We start from the raw sequence: 25349 nt of genomic DNA, 5'->3' as shown, positions 1-25349 counted from the left end.
ACATGGGTTCCAATTGCATAGTTCATACCAGTGCAGTCAGTTCCAGTGCAGAAAAAAACATGCAGCATTTTTTCTGCACAGAACTGTACTGGAATGCGGCAAAACGCATATAAAATGCACTGAAATGCATCAAAAACTTTAGATTGTAAACTCCTTGAGGGCAGGGACTGATCTGATGTACAATATATGTGTAAAGCGCTGCGTAAATTGACAGAGCTATAGGGCTAAAAAACACACCAAAATGTACATGTGCCCATTTAAGATGAAGGCACAAAAGAGGGGAAAAAACCCTTCGGAACGCGGACTGCTTTTCTGTGGTGTGAAGCCATCCCTTAGAGGGTGTCCTTGGTGTTGGGAATCAAACCCAGGACTGCAGGGCTTAACCAGTTAGTCATGGCCAAAAATATTGCCACCCCTGCATTTCTGTCAGTACAATGCACCACTTCACTCAGAACATTTTTGCAAATACAAATGTTTAGGCATTCTCAGGATTATTTATTTATTTTTTTTTGTATTGGTATGACGCATAAAAGTGGAGAAATAAAAAGCCAAATCTAACATCTTCCACACAAAACTCTAAAAATGGACAGGACAAAATTATTGGCACCCTCAATTTATTAATATTTGGTAGCACACCTTGGAAAAAAACTGAAATCAATTGCTTTCTCTAACCATCAATGAGTTTCTTACACCTCTCTTCTGGAATATTGGACCACTCTTCTTTCGCCAACTGCTCCAGGTCTCTCAGATTGGAAGGGTTCTTTTTCCCAAAGCTGGCCAGTTCAATTACCCTCCAGTTTTTTTTCTTTTTTTTTTTTTAAAACCATTTCTGGGTGCTTTTTAACATGTGCTTTGGGCCATTGTCATGTTGTAAGACACATGACCTCTGATGGAGACCCATCTTTCTGACACTGGGCCCTACATTGCACCCCTGAATTCTTTGGTAGTCTTCAGATTTCATAGTGCCATGCTCTCGTTCAAGACATCCAGTGCCTGAAGTAGCAAGGCAATCCCAAAACATCAGTGAACCTCCGCCATGTTTGACTGTATTTTTTTTTTTTGTTAAGGCCTTATTTCTCTTACGTCCTCTGACAGTCGCCGCCCATTCAGTTAGCCTTCACTAGTGGGTAATGGCGCTGTCTGCAGGAGCAGGCTAGGCAGTAAAAAGGTTAACAAACAAAAGCCTTTACACATAACGCACCTCTACGGGGCTTTTCCTCAGCTATTACCCATCAGCCACTAGGAGCAGCTCTTCAGTTTTATGCTGCCTAGCGTTAGGAGTAGGCTAGGTCTTCCCTGCTGGGACCTAGTGTCTCAGGTTCTTTGTTTTTTTCTTGAAAGTGTTTTTTTCTTTGAAAATAGCTTTTTATTTCACTCACTATTGCTAGTTTGACTGGTAGGACCTATCACTTAGTACCCAGTGTGGGTGGCCATCATCCCGATAGTTAGATACAAGGAAAGTACCCCCAATGGTATGGGATTTTACATGCCACTCACACACTGAACAAAGATGCAAAATTATACGTGTAAAATCAAATTTATTACATAACAAAAAAATAAGTTACACAATCCTATATGGCTAGAACAAGCTAGACATAACAAACATTAAAAACTTGCAAGTAATGACAGACCAGTATCCGTACAGAAGACTCTTGGGTATCATTGGTAGGAAGAACCGGACAGGACCCTACGTGTTTCGGGTTTTGAAACCCTTCATCAGGGGTCAACCAAAGTTCAGTACACAATGTTTACCTATATATGGGTATAAATTGTATTTTAATATTCCAAGAATGGAAAAGTATACAAAATACAAGAAAAAAAAATGCATCTGATGTGGGATATGTCAGTTATTCTCATCTTAAAGTGTAGGTACCTACCCAAAGCAGTTTTCTTTGTAGGGGCAACTGGGCTGTCAATTAAAATCGGTGTCAACCGAGAGGAAGATGTCTGGTATCATAAAGAACATAATTCATTGAGAGAGAAAGGGAAATATTTTAAGAAGATAGGCGGAAGCTGGTTGCATCGTGGGCGACACGATGATCCATCACTGGTCCTAAATTCCCATGAGTGGTTTGGGCCACTGTAATATCTCAGTAGTCACTGAAACAATGGTAAAAAATGGGAAATATGTGTATAAGTCTATATCATAACCATCTTATGTGAATAGAAAATTCCTTATCATACCTCTTGTGAGTATAAATTGTTCGGGGCTAGAGGTAGACGAAGTACATGAGTAAAACGTTTTCAGGACGTGGATAGTATCCTAGAAAAAGATAATTGTATGTGGACAAGTGGGAGGAGCCAAGACGAGGAGAGATTATCCAAAGTGGAGACAAGAAGAGTTGAGTTAGAGCATATAAATCTCTTGGGTGAATAATGAAGTATATATAAGTATATAAAGAAAAGGGAGGAATTATGTCATGCTGCAATTTAGAAAAGGAAAGTGTGTAAAAATTCCATGGAATCCCAAAAGACATGAGGAAGGAAGATCATGATATATTTGTATGAGGTCATATTAGACAGGGCTTGAATACTGTCTCCAGGGTGTCCCGAATATGTACCATAATCTGAGAAGTACTTCAATTATTAATTACATCTTATTGTATGCAATTAGATAGTAGTATTACCAGCTTGTTAAGGCTTAGCGGTCCACAAGTGTGACCACAGAAAATATGAGTAATAATTTGTATATAGCGAAAGTATTAAGGGAACTACATAGCAGAGATGGTTATTGGGGTACCCTTGCTGGAGATCAAGCCCTGTCTAGAAAAGCAAAGTCACAATAGCCAGGAAGAGTAATGTGGTGCTCAAATAAAGAATGACACAAAGCTGCTGAGGCATGCATAGGCATGCATATAGAGTAGTGTACTAAATGAGACCCAAGATTCACAATTGTAAAGATTGTGCAGCAAGCGTCTCCAGTGTACCATAGTAGTGCCCACAGTAAAGAACAAGTGTTGCAGGGGAAGGGTCCAAGAATCACTCTTGTGAAGATGGTGCAACAAGCATCTCCAGTGTGCCGTGGTAGTGCCCGCAGTGAAGAACAAATATTGCAGGAGAGAGCTGCAGCGGTGTTAGTCAGGAAATACCTGGAGGACTACTAATATAGATCCTTATGGAGTCCCAGCCTGCCACCGAACGTCGCAGGTCATTGGTGCGCCCTGGCCTCACAACGACAGTGCCCCTTCGGATGGGGACGAGCCTGCGGTGTCCCTTCTTCGCCAGGATGTCTCAACTCTGGAACGCCCGTAAGTTGCTAGCATCCTTCCTGGCTGACTGCACCCCCACTCAGGGTGGGAGGTGTTCCGTATCAGAGCGGTGCCCGCGTTCGCTGGACTGGTGAGTGCTACTACCCCTGGGTCCCTAATAGGGGGCTATTGTCTGTGGGGGTGTTCCGTGGGCCCACTCTTAGGGGATGGCAGTACATGGTGGCTTCTGTGGTATCCCCCTCCAACCCGTGTGGTGCGGCCCCCTTCCTCCCTGCCCTTGCTGGTGCCGCTCTGCGGTGCATACTGCCATGACTGGGGGGTGTGGGGGCTTCATATATCCCGGGGGTGCTCTCTGGAGTTTCCTCGTGGGGGCCAGCGCATGTATTTTTTGCTCTATTTGGCGCCGCTCGCACAGCCGCCATTTTGGGTGTGGGCAGGCTGCTTAGGCCTCTTGGTGTGGGCAGCAGCCATTTTAGCTCATTCTGGCGCCGGTTTGAGTGCCATCATGGATGAGGGTGACCGCCTAGTTAAGGGTGGCGGACATTTTTCCTGTGCTTCCTCCCATAGACTTTCATCAGGCAGCATTTGTTTGTGGCTCAGGGCGGGCATAGGCCTCTATATGCGTGAGGTCACTTCCTCTTTTCTCTTCTTCTCAATGCAGCAGCGTGTGGCAAGTACAGACACTGTGGGGTGATTTTAACTGTTTTCTCGGGCATTTTCCTGTAAAAACTGTTTCTTTTTGTGGCTATTGCTGTTTCTGAAGGGTCTCCACAGGTGGTGCAGTTACCGGTGGGGGTCCGCGGGAACCGCCGTTTTAAAGGGCCAGGGTCCTTAAAATTTTTTATTACTGATATAGAGTCCCAGGATGGCAAATTTCCCACAGACTTGGTTGGTGCTTCAGGAACTCCTGAATCCTCTTTCATGGCCTCATTATCTGCTGCTCTTGCGACTTTGGCATCCTAAGTGTATCTGCTGATGTCTGAACGCACTTCTAAAACACGGCCTATGCCCTTTCAGTCTTTTGACTCAGAGCCTGATTTGGTTGCCACGGACAATGTCCCCCCTAAGGGGTCCCAGTCCTCACATTCAGGTGGGGAGGAGGCAGAGTCTTCCTCTAGGGGAGCGTGGGACCATGCTGCAGTGGATGCACTTATTAGCTCCATTAAGGAGACTTTAAATCTTGATGATGGGCCCTCCCAGTCAGGTAAGTGGGTTTTCTTCGGGTCCCGCAAAGCCCAGAAGTTGGGTCAGGTTTTCTCCTGCCCCGAGGTTTTTTACGAAACCGTGAACGAACAATGGCGTCGGATCAAGCATATGCTGGCGGTGCCCAGGCGGTTTAAATGCTGTTATCCCTTTGCGGATTCTGTTGATAATCGTTGGATGGTGTCACCTAGGGTGGACCACACTGTTTCTAGACTAAATGAATCTACCTTGATGCCCATGGAGGACTCCCTGGTGTTTAAGAAACCAGTGGATAGGCGTGTGGGGACGCTTTGCCGTCACATATATTTGGTGGCGGGCTCTCTGCTCAAACCGGTGTTCTCTTCTGTGATGGTTTCTCAAGCTATCATGGAATGGTCCAGGGGCCCTTTGGCGCACGTTGATGGCAGAGTCTGTATCCCCGGCTGCCCTGGACATGATGGATCAAGTGACCCAGGCCATGATGTACCTGTGTGACGTGGCCTTGGACGAGGCTCCCTGGGTTGCATGGCTGTCTGCGGTCGGGGCTGCGATCTGTCTCATTATTTAGCTGAAAAGCCGGTCGGCTGGCCACGCTTCCAAGAAGACTGTGTCTGATGTCCCTTATGTGAGTAGTCATCCTTTTGAGGGCACTCTAGATGAGTTGATCAAGGGGCTTACGGGGGGGGCAAGAGTACTCTTTTTGCCCCAAGCCTCTGAAGGAAAATCACCCCGCGCTAGGCGGGGTCCTTTTTTAAGGCTCATCGTGGGTCCTTTCGTGCCTTCAGGGCACAGGATTCAAGACCTCAGGTGGTCACAAGCAGCCATGGTCAGGTAAGCCCATGGCCGGTCTGGCCGTTTAGGTGGCCCAGTCCGCCTCTTCCTGAAGGGACGCCCTCACCCGTTTCAGGGTTGAGGGGACATCTGCGTTGTTTCCAGGAACCCTGGTTGTCCGAAATCAGGACAGGTGGGTTCACGGACTGCTTCATTCAGGGTACAAGATCGAGTTTCGATCTCGCCCTGCAGACAGGATCTTTCCATCAAGTCTCCATCTAACTCCTGATCGTTTCGGAGATCTCAAAGGGGCGGTTCAAGATCTTCTCGCCCAAGGAGTTATTGTGCCAGTCCCTTCACGGGACAGGTTTTGCGTTTTTTACGCCAATCTGTTCACGGTGCCCAGAAAGGAGGGCATGGTGCGTCAAATCTGGACCTAAAGTCTCTGAACCATTTTGTGAGGGCTTAGAAGTTCCGGATGGAATCCATCCGGTCGGTGGTGGCATCATTGAGTCCAGGGGGCTTCCTGGCCACCATCGACTTGCAAGATGCGTATCTGCACATCCCTGTCTCCGAGGGCCATCAGCGGTATCTCCGCTTTGCGGTGGCAGAGGAGCATTATCAGTTTGTGGCGTTGCCCTTCGGTCTCGCTTTGGCTCCCAGGGTCTTCACTGACACTGAGGTTTTGGCTCCGGTGCTGGCTTCACTGCGTTTAAAGGGGATTGCGGTCCTCGGTTATCTGGACGACCTCTTTTTAAGGTCGAGTTCGTGTGCCACCTTGACGAGCTGTCTGCCAATCACGGTTCAGACGCTAAAGGAGTTCGGGTGGACCGTCGCCTTCCAGAAGTCGGCTCTGACTCTTTCGGTTTGCCTCCAGTACCCGGGGATGGTCCTAGACTCCGCTCAGGGGAAGTTCTTTCTCCCGGAGGACAAACTCGCAAGATTGGATCTTTTGTGGTGGCTCCTGTCACCGACTCTGGCACACGGCAAGTCCTTCCGTCCTCTGCTGTGGACGGTGTTCACCACGGATGCCAGCCTGTCGGGCTGGGGTGGAGTTCTAGGCATACTTTGTGCCCAGGGGATGTAGTTTGTGGAGGAGGCCTTCTTACTGATAGACGTCTTGGAGCTCCGAGCAATCCAGCTCTGCTTGTTCCGTTGGTCATCTCTGCTTCAGGGTTGCAGACGGAAAACGCCACGGCGGTGGCTTACTTCACTCACCAAGGGGGCACCATGAGTGCCCGGGTGGCCAATGAAGTGGCCGAGATCCTCTCGTGCCGAGACAAACGTTCCGGCGATTTTGGCCGTTCAAATTCCGGGTATGGAGAACTGACTGAGTCGCCAGAGCCTGGACCAGTGGTGTTTACCTCCTGTGTGCCCGGTACGGGACTCCGGACGTGGATCTGTTCGCTCCCCGTCTCAACAAAACGGTGGGAAGATTCGTGGCCAGAACTTGCGATCCTCTGGCGGACTCAACGGACATGTTGGTGGTGCCCTGGCACCGGTATCGGCTGATTTATGCCTTCCCTCCGATTCAACTGTTATCCAGGTTCCTCCGCAGGTTGGCGTCGGAAAGGGTGCGGGTCATTCTGGTGGCCCCAGACTGGCCGCGTCGGTCTTGGTACGCAGACATCGTGCAGATGGTCATCGAGCGGCTTCCGCTGTGAGACAATCTACTGTCTCAAGAGCCAATCTTCCATCCTGCTTTACAGACTAGGGAAGCTTACACACACATCAGACTCCTCCACAAAGACTATACATAGACTTTTTGATAACTTAAGCAGGTGTTTGTTCTTTGAAACCTAGAGACGTAATTTCCTGCTTCTTCCAGTACTTGAAGATTTACACTGAAGGACATGGAGGAACACACACGTCTATACAGTCAGGATTTCAAGCTGGACACATTCTTCAGAAATATTTTTATTCCTTACATTTTTACCACTGAACTGTTATACCTTTTACATTGTATTGTTGATGTCATTTGTGTGATTGATAGCCAGACTGACCTAAAAACAAAGTGTGAATTTATTCAATGTTAATTGTCCGGAAACGCCTAAAGATACTAAAATATTAGATATATTCTATATTTTACAGTTTACCTGTCCACCACGGAGTCTTTTCGGAAGTCTGACTCCCTGTTTGTCCTTCTTGAGGGTCCTCGGAAGGGTGCGTCCGCGGCAACCATTTCTAAATGGATCAGACGGACGATTGTTCAGGCCTATTCAATCAAGGGTCAGGTTCCTCCTTTCCCTGTCAGGGCTCATTCTACTAGAGCTGTCAGTGCCTCTTGGGCGTTTCGCCATCAGGCTTCTGTGGCTCAGGTGTGCAAAGCGGCGACCTGGTCCACACTTGATGTGATGGCATCCTTGGATGCTTCCTTTGGCCGCAAAGTTTTGTGTGCGGCGGTTGTTTTGCAGAGACGTGTGTTTCTGTCTCTTCTTGGCGTGTGTTTTTGTCCAGGGTTGGCTCCTGTTGAGGCTTCCTGTGGCTGAGGTGTGCGTAGCGGCGACGTGGCCGTCTGTGCGCACTTTCACAATGATCTGCTGATTTGATGTACTGGCATTCTAGGATGCTTCCTTTGGCCGCGGAGTTTTGTGCGCGGCGGTTGTTTTGCAGAGGGTTGGCTTTGGGTTGGCTCCTGTTGCCCTGTTGGCTCAGTTTTTTTAGACTCTGGCCTGGTTGCACGTTGCCTTTTCTTTGGTTGCGTCTTCTCACCCCTCACATCTGCACTGCTTTGGGATAAGAACTTAACGTAAAATTATTTTCTCTGAGTCCTCTGATTTTTGCCACCCCCGCCCCTCTTCTTTTTGGGGTTGATAGTCTTCATGTACTGCTTGCTACAAATCTGAAGAGCAGCTCCTAGTGGCTGATGGGTAATAGCTGAGGAAAAGCCCCCTAGAGGTGTGTTATGTGTAAAGGCTTTTGTTTGTTAACCTTTTTACTGCCTAGCTTGCTTCTGCAGAGGGCGCCATTACCCACTAGTGAAGTCTAACGGAACGGGCGGCGACCTGTCAGAGGACTCAGAGAAATTAATTTTATGGTCAGTTCTAACAAAAATTCTATTTTCTTTTTCTGAAAACAGTAGAATGATGGGCTTTACTAAAAAGCTGTAATTTTTGTTTCATCTGTCCATAGCACATTCTCCCAAAAGTATTTTTGCTTCCTCAAGTACGTTTTGCCAAACTCCAATCTGTCTTTTTATTTTTCTGTGTCAACGGTGGGCTCCTCCTGAGTCTCCTGCGATAGCGTTCCGTTTCATTCAGATATCGACGTATAGTGCGCGCTGACACAGTTGTACCCTGTGCCTGAAGGTCAGTTGGAATTTGGAAGTTGATTGAGGTGCTTTATTCACCATTCGAACAATCATTTGCTGCAATCTTTGATTCATTTTTCTCTCAGGTAGATTAGCTACAGTGCCGTGGGCTGTAAACTTCTTGACAATGTTGCGCACAGTGGACCCAGGATCTCTCTGGAGATGGACTTGTAACCTTGTTTGTCCATGCTTTTCCACAATTTTTGTTCTCAAATCCTCAGACAATTCTTTGCTGCTCTTTCTCTTCTCCCTGCTCCGTGTGGCACACCACAACAGAAAGGTTGAGTCGGGTTTTCACCATTTTAACTTGTTGCTGGCGTGATTTCTATGTTGTCAGCACCTGTTAATTGATACAGGTGAGTTTAATTGCAAATTACAGGAGCATCACAAACTTGCAATGCAATTATTTCTTATAATTTTGAGAAGGTGCCAATAATTTTGTCCAGTCCATTTTTGGAATTTTGCGTGTCAGATTTCGCTTTGTTTCTCCACTTTTTTCTCTATTACCTATGCAAACAAAGATAATGCCTAAACATTTCTAATTGCAACAATTTTCTAGGTGAAGTGGGGCGATATCTGACAGAAATGTAGGGATGCCAATATTTTTGGCCATGACTGTAAAGCCAAAGTTTTCTCTGGTAAGAAATTTGCTATCAGAAAAGTTTTTTTTCTCTGTCCATTGACAGAAACAGCTCCATATCTTCTTTAGACCATTGGGTTATGCTCCTCCCATCAGGAATAAGACACTAGGCAGGTAAAAGCTTTACCATGCCTATGGGGGCTGTCCCTGCAGGCATAACCCCACACACTTTGCTACAGCATCTAGTTTGTTTCTGCCTAGTTTAGGAATATGACCTAGTTCCCTGCTCCGGACTTCGGTCTTAGCTATTAATAGAGAAATGTGTTATTTTATGATTTTTATTTTTCACTAGTTAAATGTTCCTAGAGAACTATAAGCAACAGCTGGCTGTGGTTCCGGACGGGATATTCTAGATCCTTATGGTCCCCCAGCCGGGATATTCTAGATCCTTATGGTCTCCCAGCCGTGAGCAGGTTATCGTCTAGAACTAGGCCTCGCCACGACAGAGCCCCGATGGATGGGGATAAGCCTGCTAGTGGACAAGTCTCACTGGGACGTAATCGACCTGGAATGCCCTGCGTCGCAGCGTTACCCCCTGGCTGGCAGCACCCCCACCTCGGGTGGGAGGTGGACTGTTAGGAGTTGCGCCCACCTGGTACCGAGGTATGGTGAGTAATACTGTCCCCCAATCCCCTGGGGGTCTCGGGTGGACGTGGGTCCCCTCCCTGCATTAGTCAGACCCTCAGGGCTCTCTCGGTTCCCTTGGCCTCTGGAATGTTAGGCCACCCCCTCCAAGTATTTTCCCCTACCCACAGCAGGTCCTTCCTCTGGGGGGTAGAAATTTTGCAGCTGCGTTTTTCTGCGGGGATGGCCTTGTCCTGGTGGGGTCTCTTCCTAGGGACCCTACGATGCCTCTTGTCTAGGACCCCCTCCGGGGGTCTGGGAGACTGCATGGCGCTCCGTGAGGGCCTCCATTTGGCTGTAGATTTGCTGTAGACACGCTTTCTTTGCACTCATTGAAATGCATGGGCAGCCATATTTTTTTCCCCATAGGAATGCATGGGGCGGCCATTTTCTTGTAGTCCTAGTCCACAATGCTGGACAGGCGAACAGCATGTAACGCAAAAATCTAGCTATGACAGGCTGTGCTTGTCATTTCCTGTGGCAGATCATTTTACTTTTTATTTCACAAGAACATGCTGGCAGTCTCCTGAGCAGTTTGGTAATGTTTCTGGGGTCCCCTGTAGGTTTTTCTCACCCACTCTATCAGATTGTTTTGGATTGGGACTAGGTATACCGCTAATTTAGCGGTGGGATTGCGATTTAGCGACTTTTAAAGTGACACTGCATTATGTTCATTTCAGTGTAAAATGGAGTCCCAGGGTGCTACTTCTCCTACAGGCCCCCTAGGAGTGGTGGCAGAACCTTCTGGGTCGCACCCCCTGTCTGCGATTACAGCAGTCTTGGAAAGCCTGTTGTCAGAGGTTGATTTTGTATGTAAAAGTGTTGATGGCCGAAAACGCCCTCTGCCTTCGCCTCCCTCGGTAGTTTCCTCAGATTCTGAGGCAGATATGGCCGCCGCAGGCGCACCGCACCCTGAGGGGTCGGCGTCTTGGCAATCTGATGGTGAAAAGGACCTGTCCTTGCTGCCACCGCGCGGGAACGCACGTTGGTGGAAGCACTTTTATAGTTTCAGTGCGGGAAACTTTAAAATTGGCAGATGAATCTACAACATTTGGATCGCAGATGTCTTTAGGTTCCCGAAAATCGGGAAAGGTGTTTCATTGTCCGGAGCCTTTTGACGATATTGTCAATGAACTATGGCGGTGCATCAAGCACATGCTAGTGGTGCTTAAGCGCTTTAAACACCATTATTCTTTTGCAGATGCAGTTTCCACTAGGTGGACCGTGCCACCAAAGGTGGATCACTCAGTTTCTAGGCTGAATAAGTCTACTGTGGTTTTGGTGGAAGAATCCCTGGACTTCGCGGACCCCGTGGATAGATGGGTGGAGTCTCTGTCCCACCATCTACACGTGCTAGCGGGTTCCATATCGAAATCAATATTTGTGAATGTTATGTTGTCACAGATGGTTACTGAATGGGTGAAGTTACTAAAGGGTAACTTGGAAGCTGAGCAGCCTCCCCTCAGCGGTGCTGGAACTAATGGACCAGATGGCTCAAGCCCTGGTGTTCATGTGTGATGCGGCTCCCCTAGTGGCCAGAGTGTCGGCAGTGGGGATTGCGATTAGACGCATGGTGTGGTTGAAAAGCTGGTCTGCGGACCAGGCTTCCAAAAAAGCTTTGACAGATCTTCCCTTTATGGGGAAGAGGTTGTTTGGATCCTCTCTGGACGAGTTAATCAAAGGCCTTGTGGGCGGGGGGGGAGTTCTATTCTTCCTCAGTCCTCTATGAGCAAGGCACTACGTCATAGACAGGGGCCTGCCTTCACTGCTCGTAAGTGGCTTTTTCCTACCTTCGGGTCACATGAAAAAGGGAAGCTGTTCAGTTAAATCAAAGACTGGTCAGTCTGGATCTGCAGACAAATCCCCGTCTGCATGAAGGGGTGCGCTCACCCACTTCTGGGGTGGGGGGACGCCTTTGCGTCTTCCTGGGAGCTTGGACTTCCTTGATTCAGGACAAATGGGTTCGTGACCTGATCCAATCAGGGTACAAGATCGAATTCCGGTCTCGTCCATCAGACAGATTCTCCCCGTCCAATCTGCCCCCATCTCCAGACCGATTAAGGAATCTACGAGAGGCTGTACAAGATCTGCTGTGGCAAGGGGTGATTGTGTCAGTTCCCTCTCAGGGACGCTTTCAGGGTTTTTTTTCAAACCTATTTACTGTGCCCAGAAAAGAAGGCAAAGTGCATCCAATTCTGGAACTCAAGGCTCTGATTTGCTTTGTGCGGGTACAGAGGTTTTGCATGGAATCCATTCGAACGATAGTGGCGTCACTACAAAAGGGAGACTTTTTGACTTCCACAGATATCAAGGAGGCATATCCACACAACCCTATCTACGCTGGACACCAGCGGTTCCTTTGCTTTGCCGTAGCAGAGAGCATTATTAGTTTGTGTTTACCCTTTGGTCTCGCCTCCGCTCTCAGGGTGTTTACCAAAGTATTGGCCCGGTGTTGGCTTTGTTGCACCAACGGGGGATAGCGGTACTGGAATATCTGGATGATCTCCTATTGGGAGCAGACTCTCATTCAGCCCTGATGTGCAACCTGACGATCACTGTCGGCTCCCTGCAGGAGTTTGGGCGGAACATCAACTTCAAGAAGTCCACCCTGATACCTTCCTTGAGACTGGATTATCTGGGCCTGTCTCTGGATTCAGCTTTGACGAGGGTGTTTCTTCCCTCGGACAAGCTGCAGAAGTTGCAAGGAGCGATTTGGTGGTTGCTGGCAAACAGCCTGTCCTCTCTGCCAACTTGCACGCAGGCCTCGGGTCTGATGGTATCGACCTTCGAGGCAGTTCCGTTTGCTCAGTTCTATACCAGACCTTTGCAAAGGGAAATTCTTGTCAAATAGAACAAGGATCCAAAGTCCTTGGACACTTCGATTCGATTGAGCCTCAACACAAGATCTGCTCTGTTATGGGGGGATTCATTCTCCAGCACTATGCCAGGGCAAGTCCTTCCTCCTATTGTTTTTAATGGTGGTAACCACGGACACCAGACTGTCTGGCTGGGGTGGGGTACTGGGGCAGCTCTGTGCCCAGGGAACCTGAACAGTAGAAGAGTCCACACTGCCGATTATTGCTCTGAGCTCCAAAACATTTAAGTTTTGTCTGAGCCACTGGACGAATCTTCTGCAAGATTGTCTGGTTCGGATTCAATCGCCCAATATATTTTATATAAATATTATCAACGCCCGTTAGCTACCCATGGCTTAATTCGTACTTTCATTCAGGGAGTGCGCCATATGGCTCCTCCGAGATGGCCCCCACTACCTCTGTGGGATCTAAATCTGGTATTATCTGTTCTTCAAAAACCTCCTTTTGAGAACTTTCGGGAGATTCCTCTGCTTTCATTGTCTCAAAAGGTTGCCTTTTTGGTTGTTATCACTTCTATCCACAGAGTATCTGAATTGGCGGCATTGTCATGCCGCTCACCTTATTTAGTGGTCCACAGAAATAAAGTGATTCCCCGACCAAATCAGTCTTTTCTCCCTAAGGTGGTTTCTGATTTTCATTTGAATGAAGACATTGTGCTGCCTTCACTCTGTCCCAAGCCTAAGCATCCTAAGGAATTTGCCTTGCATTCTTTAGATGTGGTTCGGGCGATCAGGGTTTACCTGGCGGCCACAGAGTCTTTCAGAAAATCAGATGTTCTATTTGTCTTTACAGAGGGACCTCGTAAGGGATTGGCTGCGTCTGCTGCGACCATATCCAGATCCATCAGGCAGACGGTGGTACAGGCTTATTCAATTAAGGGTCAGGTTCCACCTTTCCCTGTGAAGGCGCATTCTATTTGAGCGCCGAGTGCCTCTTGGGCTTTTCGCCATCAGGCGTCATTGATGCAAGTTTGCAAGGCGGCAACTTGGTCGTCTGTGCATACGTTCACAAAATTCGACAAAGTTGATGTGTTGGCATCTTCGGATGCCTCCTTTTGCCACAAGGTTATGCAGGCTGCTGTTTAAAGAGAATCTTTTTCGTTCTCCTTGAGGATATATGTTTTTGCTAGGTGTGCTCTATATTATCTGGTTGGCTACGTTTAGCCTTTGGGGATTTACGTCGTCCTTTGCGTTGTCTTCCCACCCCTCATGAAAATACTGCTTTGGGACATCCCAATGGTCTAAAGAAGATATGGAGCTGCGTCTGTCAATGAACGATAGAGAAAACTGGATTTTTGTACTTACCGTAAAATCCTTTTCTCTGAAGTTCATCGACAGGCGCAGCAATGCCCCTCATCTTATGAGTGAAATGGGGTTTTTTGTCTTCTAAACGCTGCTTGCAAGTTGCAATGAAACTAGATGCTGTAGCAGAGTGTGTAAGGGTTATGCCTGCAGTGACAGCCTCCATAGGCGTTGGTAAAGCTTTTTCCTACCTAGGGTCCTATTCCTGATGGGAGGAGCATAACCCAACGGTCTTAAGAAGATATGGAGCTGCCTCTGTCGAACTTCAGAGAAAAGGATTTTACGGTAAGTACAAAAATCCATTTTTTTTTTTACTAATGCAGAAGAGATACACTATGGAGTTGATTTACTGAAACAGGAGAGTGCAAAATCAAGTGCAGCGCTGCATAGAAACCAATCGACTTCCAGTTTTTTTTTTTTTTTTCTGTCAAAGCTTAATTCAACAAGCTGAAGTTAGAAAGTGATTGGCTACCATGCAGAGCTGCACCAGATTTTGCACTCTCCAGTTTTACAGACTAATTACCTGAAATATAGCAAAAAATACCAAACTGGCAAAAAACTGAAACTGCACTGAGCGAAGTGTGCTTTTTCTACGCACCATTAGCCATAGGTATTAAAATGTAACTTTTATTAATTCCTATAAAACATTGTCTGGACTGTATTTATGTACAAGAAGGAAGGGTGAGTTTATTGGTTGGCCAATAATGTACTGATGATTAGTGCCCACAGTAATAAGGCAAAAGAGAAAATGAGGAAAGAGGAGACAACTACTCCCCCACCCCGTCTATTTCCCAAAGACAACCTCTGGATATGACGCTGAGCACGTGCACTCAACTTCTTTGGTTGACCGTAGCAAGGCCTGTTCTGAGTGTAACCTGTCCTGTTAAACCGCTGTATGGTCTTGGCCACCGTGCTGCAACTCAGTTTCAGGGTCTTGGCAATGTTCTTATAGCGTAGGCCATCTTTATGTATAGCAACCATTCTTTTATTCAGATCCTCAGAGTTCTTTCTTTGCCATGAGCTGCTATGTTGAACTTCCAGTGACCAGTATGAGAGTGAGTGAGATCGATAACACCAAATATCTGTTTCTCTTATGTCCTCCGACAGTCGCCGCCCCCTCTAAGTCATCACTGTTGGGTATTGTCATCTGCTCCGCAGGAGTAGCTAGGCATATAGACTTAGTTAAAAACAAAAGGCATTTGCATGTATACACCCCTGGGGGCTGTCCCATCTGGTCAATACCCCCCTGCAGTATCCACTCCCAACTCAGTTTTAATTTGCCTAGCATCAGGAGTAGTTAGGCTTTCCCTGTGCTGGGGCTTCGGTCTCAGCCTATCTTCTTTTTTATTTGATTTTCTTGAAAAATGTCAGTTTTTCTTTCTTTACTAGCTGTTTATTTTTGTCAGCTTTAGTTTTTAGTCGACTCTTCGGACGAAGATGGATCTGCGATGCTGGGATTCGGACTGGCCGCCCTGGTTCCCCAGGGCACAGAGGGTCAGATGGACCCCCAGCCCGCCATCGAGCGTTCAGCTATGGTTCGCCCTGGCATTATGAACGACCATTCCTGTTCGCAGCAGGGATGCAGCTGTGAGGTGGCTACCTCGCTGGGCGCATCTGCGACTCGGCAGTGCAATGTCCCTGGCAAACGGCATTCCCTGTCAGACGAGGACAGCGGCTTTCCGTTCTGTGAGGCTCCCCACGCCATCGGGTACAGGTAAGTACTTCTGTGTGGGGCGGCAGTCCTGGTTGCTGTGTGTTCCCCATGTCTGTGCCTTGTGTGACTTCCTGCTGCGTTCCCTGCGGGGATCGCTTATGCTGGCGCTGTGTGTGTTTGGGGGTCCCCTTCCCTGGGTCACTTAGGTGTTTGGGGGTGCAGACTGTGTATGGACCGTGGCGGGGTGTCACCGCGCGGTCCGCCAATTTTTTATACACTGGGCTAGCATGTGAGCTTCTCTATGGGCATAGATACATGCTGAATTGGCGCCAATTGCCGCCATTTTTGCAGGGACCGAGCGCTCGGTTCGGCCGCATGTTGGCGGCCATTTTGGTGGAGTCTCCCATACGTTCCTATGGGGCAGCCATTTTCCCTGGGTCATGCAGCAGATGGATCAGCCTACTTTTACAGCACTTCCTCTTTCCTCTGAAGCAGGACAGCGGTGGCAACACTCTGCAGGGGCTCTGCAGGTTATTGCTCTCAATATTTCTCTGTACTGTCGCTTCTGGCTCAGTTTTGTCTCCTTCCTGTTTGGGGGTCTTTTTCTATCTTTATAGCTGGAGCGGTGGGCTGCGCACTCGCAGCGCTTTTAAAGGGACAGCACCTAATTTTTACACTGTCCTTTTTTTCTCACTTGAGCATGGATTCTCAGGATAGCAAATTTCCACCAGCCTTGGTGGGGGCCCCCAGTTCTCCTGTGGCCCCTCTGAGACCTGATTTGGCCGCTGTAGTGGCGACTTTGGTGTCTAATATGGAAATGCTGATGGCTGAACGTGCTGCTCGTAAGAGTCCCAGATTGTCGCTCTCAGGGTCCCGCTCATCCTTGGACCTGCAGGGGTCTGAGGGGGAGGCGGAGGTGGAGGGGGTTGATACCTCCTCTCCGGGGTCGCCCGAAGAACGGGCAACCATGGGCGAATTAATTATTTCTGTGAAGGAAACTTTGCATTTGGAGGATGAGCCCAGTCCTCCGGGCGTTGCGTCCTCCTTTGGGACGCACAGGACCCGCAAGTCGGCGCAGGTTTTTCCCTGTCCCGCTGAGTTTCATTACACTGTTAATGAAGTGTGGCGCACGTTGAAACGTCCGTTCGTGGTGCCTAGTCGGTTCAAATTGCTTATCCCTTTACGCCGGCTACGGAATCGCGCTGGTGTGTGCCTCCACAGGTGGACCACACGGTTGCAGTGTTGAACAAGGCTACCCTGGTTCCTACGGAGGATTCCCCGGTTTTCCGGGATCCAACGGACCGGCGTTTGGAGTCTTTGGCCCGCCATTCCTATACGGTGGCGGGCTCTCTGCTCAAACCCATTTTCGCGTCCGTGTTAGTGGCGCAGGCGGTTGCTGATTGGACTAAGGTGCTTAAGAGCAACCTCGTGTCTGATGATGTTCCGCCGGCCCGGCTGGAAATGGTGGATCAAATCCACCAAGGAATTATGTCTCTGTGTGATGCGGCCTTAAATGAGGCCCCCTTGGTGGCTCGCCTCTCCAGTGTCGCAGTGCTTAACAGACGCCTGATATGGCTGAAGAGCTGGTCAGCCGACCAGTCCTCGCGGAAAACGGTTGCTGATTTTCCCTATGCTGGCTCTCGCCTTTTTGGCGAGGCGTTGGATACCCTGGTAAAAGGCGTCACGGGGGGCAAGAGCACTATGCTGCCCCAGAACCCGAAGCACAAGTCCTTTCGGGGCAAGAGGAGTTCTGCGCCTAGATCCAGTCAGGGTTCCTTTCGTGCCTTTCGGAACCAATCCAAGGGCAAGCCCTTCAAGTCCCAGGGCGGACCGAAGAAGCCCTGGGCGGGTAAGCAGAAGTCAAGCAATACCGCTTCGATGGGCCAGTCCACTTCTGCCTGAAGGCACGCCCTCACCCGTTTCTGGGGTGTGGGGACGTTTGCACGGTTTCCTCCAACCTTGGCTGCTCCAGATTTCGGACAGGTGGGTTCAAGAAATCGTTCGGTCGGGATACAAGATCGAGTTTCTTTCCCGGCCAGCGGACAGATTCTTCCCATCGAATCTTCATTTACCTCCGGGGCGTCTCCAGGACTTGCACCGTGCGGTTCAGGACCTCCTTGCTCAGGGAGTGGTCGTCCCGGTGCCCCACCAGGACAGGTTTCGGGGCTTTTATTCCAATCTGTTCACTGTGCCCAGAAAGGAGGGCAAGGTGCGTCCTATCCTGGACCTGAAAGCTCTGAACCGCTTTGTGCGAGTCCGAAAATTCCGTATGGAATCTCTCCGATCGGTGGTGGCTTCTCTGAGCCCAGGAGAGTTCCTGGCTTCGATGGACCTCAAGGATGCGTACCTGCATGTCCCCATCTTCGAGGGTCATCAGCGGTACCTTCGGTTTACTGTAGCGGAAGACCATTACCAGTTTGTGGCGTTACCTTTCGGTCTCGCTTCGGCTCCCAGGGTCTTTACCAAGGTACTGGCGCCGGTTCTGGGCCTACTGAGGGCTCAGGGCATTGCGGTCTTGGGGTATCTAGACGATCTCCTCATAAGATCAAGTGTCAGTCAGGACCTGGTGCGCGATCTGTCCATCACGGTCCGAACGCTTCAGGAGTTCGGATGGACCATCAACATTCAGAAATCAACGTCCCCTTCGGTTCGTCTTCCCTACTTGGGAATGATTCTGGACTCTGCTCAGGCGAAGGTGTTCCTGGCGGAGGACAAGCTCCGAACATTGCGGGACGAGATCGGGTCCCTCAGGGATGTGCCGGCATCGTCACTCAGGACCTGTATGCGGGTCCTGGGGTTAATGGTGTCGACCTTCGAGGCGATACCTTTTGCTCAGTTCCACACGCGGGCTCTTCAAGCGGAGATCCTGGAAAAATGGGACGGACTGGCTCAGTCCCTGGATCTGCACATCTCCTTGAGTCATCAGACAAGATTGGCTCTTCTGTGGTGGCTCCGGTCTCCGTCGGTGACGGAGGGCAAGTCTTTCCGTCCGTTGGTTTGTACGGTGATCACCACGGATGACAGCCTGTTAGGCTGGGGTGGGGTCCTGGGCAACCTGTCTGCCCAGGGCACTTGGTCAGAGGAGGAGTCCTCCCTTCGATCAACGTCCTGGAATTGCGAGCGATCAGGCTCTGCCTCCTCCAGTGGACGGACAATGCTACCGCGGTGGCTTACATCAACCACCAAGGGGGCTCCAGGAGTGCTCGGGCGGCCCGGGAGGTGACGGACATTCTGTCTTGGGCCGAGCTTCATGTTCCGGCAATCTCAGCGGTTCACATTCCGGGTGTAGAGAATTGGCAAGCAGACTATCTGAGTCGCCAGGCCCTGGACCAGGGGGAATGGTCCTTACACCCGGAGGTCTTCCAGATGCTGTGTGCGAAGTGGGGATCCCCGGACGTGGATCTGTTCGCGTCTCGGCTAAATCGAAAGGTGGGAAGGTTCGTTGTAAGAACGCGCGATCCGTTGGCGGACGCCTCGGATGCGTTGGTGGCCCCTTGGCATCAGTATCGTCTGATGTATGCCTTTCCTCCAATTCAGTTGCTGTCCAGGTTCCTCCGCAGGCTAGCCTCGGAGCCAAACCTGGTGATTCTGGTAGCGCCGGACTGGCCTCGCCGGTCCTGGTACGCCGACGTTGTTCACCTGGCAGTGGCGCCTTCGTGACGACTGCCCATGCGGGAAGATCTTCTGTCTCAAGGACCGATCTTCCATCCTGCTTTACGGTCGCTGGCTTTAACGGCCTGGCTTCTGAGACCCGGGTCCTGAGGGACAAGGGTCTCTCCCCTGAGGTTATCCCTACACTGATCAAGGCTAGGAAATCCTCTTCTGGTAAAATCTATTACCGTACCTGGAAAGCTTATTTCGCCTGGTGTGAGTCCAGGGGGTTTTCCCCTCGCTCGTACTCGGTGTCAAGAGTGTTGGCTTTCCTCCAGTCTGGCGTGGATCAGCGTTTGGCGCTGGCCACGATAAAGGGTCAAGTGTCTGCCCTGGCTATCCTTTTCCAACGCCCTGTGGCGTCTAATTCCTTGGTCCGCACCTTCATTCAAGGTGTGCGACACTTGGCTCCTCCCAGAAAGGAGCCTTTACCTCCATGGGACTTGAACTTGGTTCTGTCCGTGTTGCAGCGTGCTCCCTTTGAAAATATCAGGGAGATCTCTTTGCCTCTGTTGTCAAAGAAGGTCGCCTTTTTGGTGGCAATCACTTCGGCTCGCAGAGTGTCGGAGCTGGCGGCGTTGTCTTGCCGCTCTCCTTACTTGGTAATCCATAAGGATAAGGTGGTGGTGAGAACACTTCCGTCCTTTCTTCCCAAGGTGGTCACTGAATTTCACCTTAATGAGGAAATTGTTCTGCCTTCGCTTTGCACGAAGCCTAAGCATCCGAAGGAGATTGCCTTGCATTCTTTGGATATTGTCCGGGCGATCAGGGTTTACCTGCCGTCTACAGAATCCTTTTCGTAAAACGGATTTCCTGTTTGTTCTTCCTGAGGGATCTCGGAAGGGCATGGCTGCGTCCGCAGCAACTATTGCCAAATGGATCAGACAGACCATTGAGCAGGCTTATGCTTTGAAGGAACGGGTTCCACCTTTCCCTGTTAAGGCGCACTCTACTAGATCTGTGAGTACGTCCTGGGCTTGTTGGCATAGGGCCTCGGTGGCCCAGGTGTGCAAGGCTGCGACTTGGTCGTCGGTGCACACTTTCTCGAAATTCTACAAAGTGGACGTTCTGGCATCGGCTGATGCTTCCTTTGGCCGCAGAGTTCTCAGTGCGGCAGTGCCATGAAGGACCCTTGTTTTTTTAGGGGTCCCTGGCTGTTGGTATTTGCTTTCCTGGGCGGTTGCTCCTGTTGAGCATTGTTTTTTTTTCTGTTGCCCAGTGGGTTCTCTTACAGTGCATGTAAGGTTCCTTTCTCTGATATGGGTACTGCGTTGCCTCTTATACGGTTGCGTCTCCCACCCCTCATGTCTATACTGCTTTGGGACATCCCAACAGTGATGACTTAGAGGGGGCGGCGACTGTCGGAGGACGTAAGAGAAAACGGAATTTTTGTAAAATCTTACCTGTAAAATTCCTTTCTCTGAGTCCTCCGACAGTCGCCGCCCCCGCCCCTCTTTTTGGGGTTCTTGTTTCTTACTGCTATGCTACCAAACTGAGTTGGGAGTGGATACTGCAGGGGGGTATTGACCAGATGGGACAGCCCCCAGGGGTGTATACATGCAAATGCCTTTTGTTTTTAACTAAGTCTATATGCCTAGCTACTCCTGCGGAGCAGATGACAATACCCCACAGTGATGACTAAGAGGGGGCAGTGACTGTCGGAGGACTCAGAGAAAGGAATTTTACAGGTAAGATTTTACAAAAATTCGGTTTTCTTTCTTTGACGAACACAGCTCCAGAATCTTCTTGACCATTGAGTTATGCTGCCCCCTACAGGAGTAGGACACTAGGCAGGAAAACGCTTTACCACACCTATGGGGCAGTGCCAGGGGGGTATACTCCCACTTCCTGCTATAAGCATTCAGTTTTTTTCTGCCTAGAAATGAGTAAGGACCTAGTTCCTTGCTGGGATCTCTGGTCCTAGCATTTTTGTCTTTTTTTTAAACTGATTTTTCTCTTTCGTTTATTGACGGACACTGCCATATCTTCATTTGACGGATGGGTTATGCTGCGCTTCCTAGGAGTAGGACACTAGGCGGTAGAGGTTTACCAAAGTTAACCGTTTTAACTACGCCATTTCGGTAGTGCCAGGTGGTATACTCCCACTTCCTGCTCTAGGCTCTCAGTTTTTTTTCTGCCTAGTTAGGAGTAAGGGCCTCGCTCCCTGCTGGGATCTATGGTCCTGGCTTTTTTTTCCATTTTTAAACTGCATTTTTTTCACTTTTGTTATTTTCCTATTTTGTTTGTTCCTGTGAGAACTACAATCAACTGCTGGAGTGGGCGACACACCGGATATTCTAGATCCTGACGGTAACCCCAGTCCAGGCAACAAGCACCTGCAGCATGCATCGGAAGCACACGACCTGGTCGCGGCCGGATTTAGCAGCGTTTCATTGGATCTGCAGCATCCCTTGCTTCCTCGGTGTCCCACTGGGCTATGGCCGCCATGACAGCAGTCCTACAATCTTTAGTGTCAAAAGTGGATATGGTTTTACAAATGAGACCTGCCAAAAAGCGCCCACTGTCCTCTCCGCTTTCCTCTGCCTCCTTAGAATCCGAGGCTGATATGGCAGTCGCAGACCTAAGTCACCCCATGAGATCCGCGTCCACTCACTTCGAGTGCTCTGACAGTGAGGATGATTCCTCTTCCTCCACCTCAGCGCATGAAAAAGCGCTGGTAGAGGCACTGATTGTGTCAGTGCGGGAAACTTTGAAAATGGAGGACGCAGCGGATGCTGCGTCGGCCATGCCGGTGCAGTTTGGCATCCACAGGCCATCCAGGGTGACTAAAGTGTTTCCCTGCCTATTTCGACAAGATTGTCGCTAGTCAGAGGGAGTCCTAAGCATTTCGCTAGGAGATATGTCTGATATTCCCTGGTAAAGAAGCTGACGGTACCACCAGTGGTGGACTCCCAGGTTTCTAGATTAAATAAAGTCACATTACTGCCTGTGGAGGATGCTCCATCCTTTAACCACTTTACCACCGGAGGATTTTGCTGTCTTACGTCTGGGCCACTTTTTGTGATTCGCACTGTGCGAATTTAACTGACAATTGTGCGGTCATGCAACGCCGTATCCAAACGAAATTTACATCCTTTTTTTCCCACAAACAGAGCTTTCTTTTGGTGGTATTTGATCATCTCTGCGATTTTTATTTTTTCAATATTTTTCTACTTTGACAGTTAAAAAATATCCAATATATTCATTTTTTGTCATATATTTAGGCCAAAATGTATTTAGCTACATGTCTTTGACAAAAAAATTCTCAATGAGTGTATTTTTAACCGCTTTAAGACCGGAAGATTTTACCCCATTCCTGACCAGGCCATATTTTTGCGATTCGGCACTGCGTTACGGACAATTGCGCGGTCGTGCGACGCTGTACCCAAATTAAGTTGATGTCCTTTTTTTTCTCCCCACAAATAGAGCTTTCTTTTGGTGGTATTTGATCACCTGTGTGATTTTTACTTTTTGCACTATAAACAAAAAAAGAGCGACAATTTTGAAAAAATAACAATATTTTTCACATTTTTTATTTTTATATGAAATAACCCCCCCCCCCCCCCCCCCCAAAATGTAAAAATCTAAATTTTTTAACATTTTAGGCCAATTTGTTTTCTGCTACATATGTTTGGTAAAAAAATCGCAATAAGCGTATTTTGATTGGTTTGCGCAAAAGTTATCGCAGCTACTAACTATGGGAAATGTATGTCATTTTTTTTTTTTTTTTTAACTAGTAATGGTGGCGATCTGCGATTTTTTTTTTTTTTTTTTTTTTTTTTTTTGCGGGATTGCGGCGAACAGAACGGACCCTTGACTGACATTTTTGACACTTTTGGGGGTACCAGTGACATTACTACAGTAATCAGTGCTATAAATATGCACTGTTACTGTAAAAATCTATGCTGAATCCTGCAATCTGACCCTGCCTGTCACTTAGGAGATCCGCCCGCTTTGTTTACACAAGCAGGCGGATCTCCACACTCTATCCCCGACGATCGGGGAAGAGCAGCGATGATCACCGCCGCTCCTCCCCTTGCCTGACTCCCGCTGTGACTGAATACAGAGGGAGCGAGCCTCCGGCGGTGTGCGCACACCGCCATCAGAGGGGAATGTCTGGTGACGTAGGTCTACGTCGCCAGACAATAACGAGCCACTGTGCTGCAGTAGCAGCACAGTGAGCAGTGGTAAAGTGGTTAAGGACCCTGCAGATAGAAAGGCTAAATCGTTGGTGCGCCATCTTTTTACCGTGGACTGCTCAATTCTGAGACCGGTGTTTGCATAACCTTGGTCTCCTAGACCTTGATGGAGTGGGCAAAGCTGTTACGCCAAGATTTGAAGGAGGGTCAGCAGCCTCAGGAAATGGCGGATTTGGCATAAATTAATTCAGGGATTGCAATATATTTGCGATACCTCCCTGGATGAAGCCCCATTAGCCTGCAGGGCATCAGTGACTGCAGTGACTTTGCGCTGCATGATCTGTTTGAAATGCTGGTCTGTGGACCAGGCCTCCAAAAAGGTTCTGACGGATCTATCCTTTGGGGGTGACCGTGTGTTTGGAGCCTGCATGGCGCAGATCAATAAGGGTCTCACGGAAGGCAAGAGTACTTTGCTCCCACAAGTTACTAGGAACAGAGTCTCGCCGGAAACGTGGTCCGGTCTTTTCGGGTCACAAGCAGCCCTTTTGTCCCATGTGGTCGCAGGACAAAGGGTCCAAACATTCTCGGGGGGTTCCAAGAGTCCCTGGGGTGGTATGTCCAAGGCGGGTTATCGGCGGGCGGCTCGCAGATAAGCCCTTTTCCGCCTGAAGGGCGGAACTAGGGGTGGGGGTCTTCGTTTCTTTCTGGATCCATGGATCTCGTTCATCTAAGACAAATGGGTTCTCGAGTTGATTTGGTCCGGTTACAGGATCGAGTGTCGGTTCTTGCCACCGCCAAGGTTCTTCCCTTCCAAATTGCGTCTGTCCACGAATCGGCTTCAAGGCCTTTTCGGAGCGGTTCAGGATTTGTTGTCACAAAGGGTGATAGTCCCTGTTCCAGAACACTTTCAGGGGTTTTATTCAAACCTCTTTACGGTTCCCGGGAAGGAAGGGAAGGTTTGTCCTATCCTGGATCTCAAGGCCCTGAACCATTTTGTGTGGGTTCAAAATTTTAAAATGGAATCCATTTGCTCGGTTGTGGCTTCTTTTCATCTGGGGGACTTTTTAGACTCCATCGATATCAAGGACACTTACCTTCATATTCCTATTTACATCGGGGCATCAACATTTTCTTTGCTTTGCCATAGGCGAGGAGAACTATCAATTCATGAAGTTACCATTTGGTCTTGCCTCCGCTCCTCGGGTGTTCACAAAAGTGTTGGCCCCGGTGTTAGCCTTACTCAGGCAACGGGGGATTTTGGTTCTGGGGTACCTGGATTTGAGTCGTCATTGGTCCTAAAGAAGAATCTGGACATCACAATGAGAACTCTGCAAGAGCTCGGCTGGACTCTGAATTTTGTTGGACTTTCTTGGGCTGACTCTGGATTCAGCATCAGCCCGGGTGTTTCTCCCAGAAACGTAACTATTGAAATTGCAGCAGGCAATTTGCCTCCTGTTATCCAATCGTCGGTCGTCTCTGAGGACCTGCATGCAGGTGCTGGGTCTAAAGGTTTTCACCTTCGTGGCCATCCCCTTTGCTCAGTTCCATATCAGACTTCTGCAAAAGGAGATTCTAACCAAATGGAACAAGAATCCACAGTCTCTGGACAATTTGATCCTGTTAAGTCAGGTTGCGAGAGAGTCTTTGCTTTGGTGGCTTAGTTCCCCGGCACTTGGTCAAGGAAAATCCTTCCTCCCCCTTTTCTGGACAGTGGTGACTACAGACGCCAGTCTGTTCGGATGGGGGGGTCCTGGGCACAGATTCAGCCCAGGAGTTTAGATCCCCGGAGGAGTCCAGTCTGCCGATCAACTTCCTGGAAATTCCAGCCATCAGACTTTTTGCCTGTGTAGGTGGAGGGACCATCTGCGGGGGTGTCCAGTGAGGATTCAGTCGGACAACGCCACAGCTGTGGCATATATCAATCATCAAGGGGGCACCAGAAGTGCCCTAGCGGCAAAAGAAGTGGCTGGTATTCTACAGTGGGCGGAACGT

General features: G+C 49.1%; 1 protein-coding gene across 1 annotated transcript in view; it reads left to right on the top strand.

Annotated features, from left to right (window-relative positions):
- SREK1 (splicing regulatory glutamic acid and lysine rich protein 1) overlaps positions 1-25349 on the top strand; it is a gene marked incomplete at its 3' end in the record, with an annotated part of 224498 nt that overhangs the window by 184030 nt on the left and 15119 nt on the right. The window lies entirely within an intron of this gene.

Source organism: Pelophylax lessonae (assembly GCF_965119305.1).
Source record: "Pelophylax lessonae genome assembly, chromosome: 1".
Lineage (NCBI taxonomy): Eukaryota > Metazoa > Chordata > Amphibia > Anura > Ranidae > Pelophylax > Pelophylax lessonae.
Note: the sequence above shows the minus strand (reverse complement) of the source record. Positions and strands in the feature narration are given on the sequence as shown.